The sequence below is a fragment of the Corvus brachyrhynchos genome, unplaced genomic scaffold (genome assembly GCF_000691975.1).
Source record: "Corvus brachyrhynchos isolate BGI_N302 unplaced genomic scaffold, ASM69197v1 scaffold70, whole genome shotgun sequence".
In the NCBI taxonomy this organism is placed as follows: Eukaryota; Metazoa; Chordata; class Aves; order Passeriformes; family Corvidae; genus Corvus; species Corvus brachyrhynchos.
Genome location: NW_008236217.1, coordinates 6,505,981 through 6,512,312, shown reverse-complemented (window position 1 = coordinate 6,512,312; position 6,332 = coordinate 6,505,981).

Here is a 6,332-nt window from a genome sequence, read left to right as displayed (position 1 = left end):
CTGATATCAAGAACCCATCATAGACTTCTCATCCTATCTAGATTTAAACTTGACCTTCCTGTTTGTATCTGAAATGTGTTAACAGCTATGGTCATTTTTATATACTAGTGAATAATCTGCAGTAATGTTTGGTTATTTCAGCATCCAGCAATGAGATTTCAAAGGGAATCAGGAGACAGTCCTATCTCTCCCTCCTTGAAGTCACTAGGCATTTCAGCATTCATTTGAAGGATAGATGATGCCAACTTAGAATACTTAAAAATCCCACCCAGAACTTTTCTGTTTCTCCAGGCCAAGAAACAAACAAGTTTTTAAAAATGATGCTACTGTTTAATGTGTATTTACTTGTAAATCCCCAAACTTGTAGCATGAATACAGAAATAACTCTTATGTATGTAGATCATCATGTGACACAGTAAGGGTCAGCCTACAAGCCCCCCATTGCAGGGGCAGAGGCTAAGATGCTGTGGTGAACGTAGAAGCAACCAAACTAGGCACATATTGTGTGTGAGGATAAAAGACCACTGAGGGCCAATATCTCAGTGCTAAAAGGTCCATCGTGGTAGTGCCTACATGGACAACAGTATTTCTCCAGAAATTTTACTAGGATGTGTTTAGAGTCCATGATTTTTTTACCTGTATTTTTTTAAGAGTGTTTGCCATTATATGCACCATCACAGCATAAACCACTATTTCTTCCTTCAGAGTCTCTAGTGTGTTCATTCTTCCCATTTATCAAGAACCTTACACCTCATAGATTCAAGTTGTTCTGAAGCAGAGAGCAGGATTTTTTGCTATTCTCTTCATCTCATGTCTGCTGCAGGTTTCCAGAAGTAAAAAAGTACATGCACTATTTAAAGGACAAAGCCAGCAGTGCAAAGCTAATTGTCATCTAAGGCTGTGCCCGCAAGGTTTTTAGTAGGCACACCCATATATAAGCTTGAGTTATATGCACACCAAGCATCCACAACATTGCCCCAAATTCGGTTGGGTACACACACCCACTGTGCCCACACTATTTCCACCAAATGAATGCTGGCACATGGGCTATGCCACTCACCTTTCACAGTCATCCCAACCAAGACCCTTTAGCCCTTCATACAAAAATAGTCAGGCTCTAGGCACAATGGGAACACAGCTAAGGAAGAAATTACTGAGTTCCAGCACAAAGAACAGGTAACAGCATGCAAGAAGCAGAATAAACATGCTATGCTCCCTTAGGAGAGTCCAGAAGAAAACGCATTTCAGAATTTTACAGGCCAACTTCACTGTCACTTCACCCACTCACCTCACTACAAGTCAGTAATGTTATGTTACAAGATCCCACATGGCCAGCTCATGCTCCTGTCCAGCCAGGGTCTTATCAAAGACCTTTTTTGATTTTTCACAGCTTGTCAGCAAGCTCGTCTGCAGCCTGTCAGTGTCCACGCTGCTGCAGCCAGAGCTGTATTACAGGCCCTTGCCAGCCCCTCATTAGGGAATGAGAGGAACTACATGCACAAATAGTGCCCTCCACTCCAGTGCTCTGTACTAATATAAATAAACTTTCTTCCCTGGTGGCAGTGCAGCTGAGGATCATCCTGTTTTACCTGTCTCCCATACCTGTGTCTGTAGGCAAGGGAAGCTATGGAGAACGGAATAGCCAGGAAAGATGGGTGCCGGGTTACACCTCCAAGGCTTTGCAATTGCAAAAGGGAAGGAAGGAGAAAGGCAAGGCACAGGTGAAGGGGGTGAGAATGCGGAAAGGAAGAACTGGCGTTTCTCTGCTGTGTCAGAGCTTCTAACCTCGCTCTCTGGCTTGTCTCACTCCTGCAATGAGCAGGTCAGGAAAATCCTGTTGACTGAGGGGCTGCCCTGGAGCTGGGAGGGGCTTTCAGAACCTGCAGTAGTTCATGAGTCATACTTGACATGTAACAGCTTTGTGCCGTGCTGTTGGATTCAGGACCGGGCACTATATTGAGTAATGATGATGTTTCAGCGTTGAAGATCACAGAACACCTAAATTTGCTACTCTCAAGCAGTTTGTCACTGGCAGCCAGCCCTCCTCTTCGTCCCTCTGGTCTGTGATGCAGTATCAGCACTCAGTCAATAGGTCCAGTGGGAGCCAACAGCTTTGATGAAGACTGAGGCATCTTCAGTCTTGAGCCGAACTTGAGTGATGCACTGCCCCATGTGGGGAAAGGGCCTGACCATGCTTCCTGCTGCTTCCTGCCCTGGGGTCCAACAGCCACTAGTTTCTCAAAGATCCTTTCTTTTCGTGTGAACCACTGTAAATGATAGAAGAGCATAGTCTCAGTCTGTGGATCAGGATAAGTGACTGGTCCTGGAAGGGCCTCACAGAAATGTTATCTGGAGAGAAGAAAAGAATGCCTTCTGTTTTAGAAAAATATTAGGAAAACTTTTAATTCCATTTTAAAATATAATCAGATCTCCCTTTTTTCCTCTGAGAAAATTGTAAAGTTCTCATTTCAGGTTGATGTTGATTGAACACTTTTTAAATTGCTTACCATCCCACATTAAAACAAAATGAAAAAGCCAAAAAAAACCCAAACCAAACAAAACCAAACCAAAAGACCTAAACAACAACAAATAAAAATAAAATAAAATAAAATAAAATAAAAATAAAATAAAATAATATTTGTAAAGCTTTGTTCCCTACAGTGCCAGCACATGTTAGCACATGTGGCCCAAATTTCTTGGCTTGGGCTTCTAAATACAGCAGTAAGATGAAAAGAAGAACAGGAACATTAACATCTTTCTGACTTGGTTGGTTTTGATTCCTCAATGTGTAATTGAGGAAGATAGGGAGGGGAAGTTTGAGGTTAACTGAGATAGTACTTCTGAAATTAGTACCTGGTAAGGAGGAGAAAGCAAGAAACATTTACCCATTGTTTAAATGCCCTTTATCTCATTTTATGCAAAACTATTCCTCAGATATGCCTTGGCCTGGAGAGCTCTGTTTGTTTTATTCATTAGTCCTGTGGGAGATCCAGAGCCAATGACTGATTTTATGGTTTTTTTAGTGGTTGACTGCAAAGCAATGGAATTCAAAATCTGTACCATGCTGTAGAAGCAAACATAATCAGAGAGCTGCATTCAGGCATACATTCATTGATAGGAAGACAGTTACACCAGGGAGAAATGTGGGCCAGTTTAGCTGATGAAGGAAAAAAAAAACACAACCAGAGCTGGTTTGACTGCTCAAGTAATGTTCCTGATACTACACAGAAAGAAGATTTGGATCTTTCTTTTCTCTCAAAGAGGAAGTGTAGAAGGTGCTTTACATTGCCATGTGAACAGCTATTTCCTTATTTACCACTTTATAATTGACTGATATTTTCTCAAGCTCTGGAAGAAAACGACTTTCAGAACAGGGTCTCACTAAAGTCATAAAATGCAGGTGTGCTGCAGTCAGACTATACTTCATCCTGATGACATTTCACAGGATTTCCTAGTTTATCACCTGTCAGCTTTATTTTTTCCCCACAACTTTCCAGATTCATGTCTTTTATCCTGCTTGAAGATCCTAATCCAGATTCCACTGATCAAAAGGCTTACTTATCAAAAGACACTGCTTTCTTGAGCAATACATAAATAGACTGCAAACCTCAGTGCTGTTACTGAATCAAAGCACTGAGCAAACCTCCAAGAGGGACTGGACTATCCTATGGATAACTACAGCATTCAGGAATTATGAAGTGAAGGCTGAAAAGAAGTTTAGGAAGAGCACTTGAAAGCATGTGATTCAGGGTTTAACCTCCTCATCATAAGCATGTAATCCAGTTATTATGTTTCTGCCAGCTGAAGGGTTTCATCCCCTGAGACACCTCTAACACTTTAGAAAGTCTTCCACTGACACCTACTGGTTTCAGATAAGGCCAGGAGTAAAAGAAGTATAAGAAATATTACATACCTGATGTCATTAGATATCAGCACATTTTGATCATACTAACAGGAAAAATTTCAACAGCAGAGGTAAGTTTTGATTGGTTCTCCTTCTGACCCTTTAGAACCTTATTTCCGTAATTTATACCATATGTCTTTTCTGCTCAACTCAGAACTGTCCTATCACTCACCTGTTTTATTGTCTGGAGTCTGATTCATCTCTTGCACTGTTTCTAATTTTTTCTTCAGTTTAGACTAGAACAAAAGAGAACAACAGTTTCACAAATATCTTTTTGGGATCATATACAAAGGTAGAAATAAGCAAATAGTTGTTTGTTACATATAATGAAGATTATTACACATGTCCAGAGGTCAAATGTTACTCTAGCAAGGCAGAGAGAAACTGAGCCTCAGTGAATTACAGCAAAGTGACTCCAGGTTTGAATGCTCAGTGATGCAAAGGAGAGAAGAATTGACACTGTGAGGAGCTAACAGGATTCAATCACTCTCTACTTTATTAAAACTGCAGCTTCTTTTCCTAAGAGGAAACTTCTTGTTCTCTGAATGAATGAAGCAACTACACATTATTAGATATCACAAGAACATAAGTGGACAGCTTAGTTCTCTGCCTATCTATCTATATTCTTATTTTCTCTTCACCATCAGATTTCAAAAATCCTACCAGATATTTTAACATCTACTAACCATTGGTATTTAAAGAAAAAAAATTCAGTCTTGTATGAAAACCTTTTCCTCTGCCCACCCTCCAAGGATGGTTTCATAGACATATGATCCATGGCAAGATGAAAAACTCAGTCTTAGGCTTTCAGTAGAAAGTAATGCATGCAAATGACTCAGATTTTGGTTGTTACTTTTCATGCAAAGCTAGCAAGTTGACATTAGGATAGCACATCTTCCCAGACTTCTCTGAAAACAGACTGCTCTTCAGAATTGAATAGTCTTATGGAGCACTGGATTTTTATACCAATAGCTGACAAATCTCTCAAGAACTCCTTCAGATAATTCTGGGATGTTTATCACAATTCCTTTTCACCACTTTGGCAGAAGACAAAATGTCATATTCTGTTGCGGTGGTGGCTGCTGCTTCCCAAGTTGTTGGTGAACCACAGGGCTGAGCCACAGCATTAAACTCATGGTGGGCCGGCTCAGAGTTTTGAAACCTCCCTTGATGGTTAAGCTGAGCACCCACAGACCCTTGTGTTAACTACTCAGTTGCAATTGGTTCATCATTTCCCCACCCTGTTTTATGTATGACCTCTTGAATATGCATCAGCCTGTTAAATATGTATAAGTTCTGGGAAGTTCTCTGTTATTTGTTACCCCATTGGTCCCCCTTCACTGCTCCCTCCCACTTTGCATCTGGTTGGTCCGTTTGTACTCTCCCCTCCCCTTTGCCTACGTCTGATTGGTTAAGTACACCCCTATAAAATCCCTGGACCCGCTCCTGTTCATGTAGTTTGTCTATGGACCCAGTGCTGGGGTAGGCTGTTCAGAACGCACACAAAAGATCCCTCTCCATCTCTTCATCTCCGGTGTGCACACCTGGATATAGCCGCTTGCATTTGGGCTGGTTGTCGCTCCTGGGACTGTGGGTGTTTGCATAGTGGCTCTACAGCCCCTCCTGAGGGTCGCCAACTGCGGATAGGGACTCCAGAGGTCTCCAGATCTGCAGCGGACGCTCGGGGAAGGCACAGCACTGGTCCTCTCCCAGATACAGTGGCTTGCGTCAATATTCTTCCCCTTTTTCCCTAAAAATATTTAGAAAAGCTTGCACAAAAATCAATCTCTGAATAGCCTAGATAAAATTTGCATGTGCATGAGCTATAAATACTCCACAGTATGCCCTGATCCATCTTAAATTCATGCCAGTTTGACTATCCCACAGTAACACATCATGAATTCTCTCTCTGTAGACAAGTATAGACACTGGGTCACTGTTAGTCATCTCTCTGCTTTCATTAATGAAAACTAATGAGCCTGAGTCTCTTTCACACTCCAATATCTTAACTGCAGAATCATCCAAAATACCTTTTAAAAGCACAGTGTAAATATTGTATAGTGTACACTCTAAATACACTGGAAACAACAATTGCAATGATATAAAAGACCTCTTGAGTCATCCAGGCTTGTTGGAGTTACATTTACAAGAAGAAGAGATAGGTAAAAAAAGGAAACAGCAGCTTAGCTGTTGGGGTCCCTCCCCTGCCGTGTAGCCCTGGGAGAGGGGCCCTGAGGGCACAGACACGGGGCTTCCCTGCCCCTGCTCAGCCTCGTTCCCATTGGTTGGTTTGTGTTCCCTGCGCGGGAGAAGGACCCTTGGTCCCGTGACTGGAACAGTTCCTGAGCACAGCCCCGGCCATGCGGCTGGAGAAATAAACATCTCTGAAACAGCTATCAAGAATCTGTCTGTCCATATGTATTTCCTT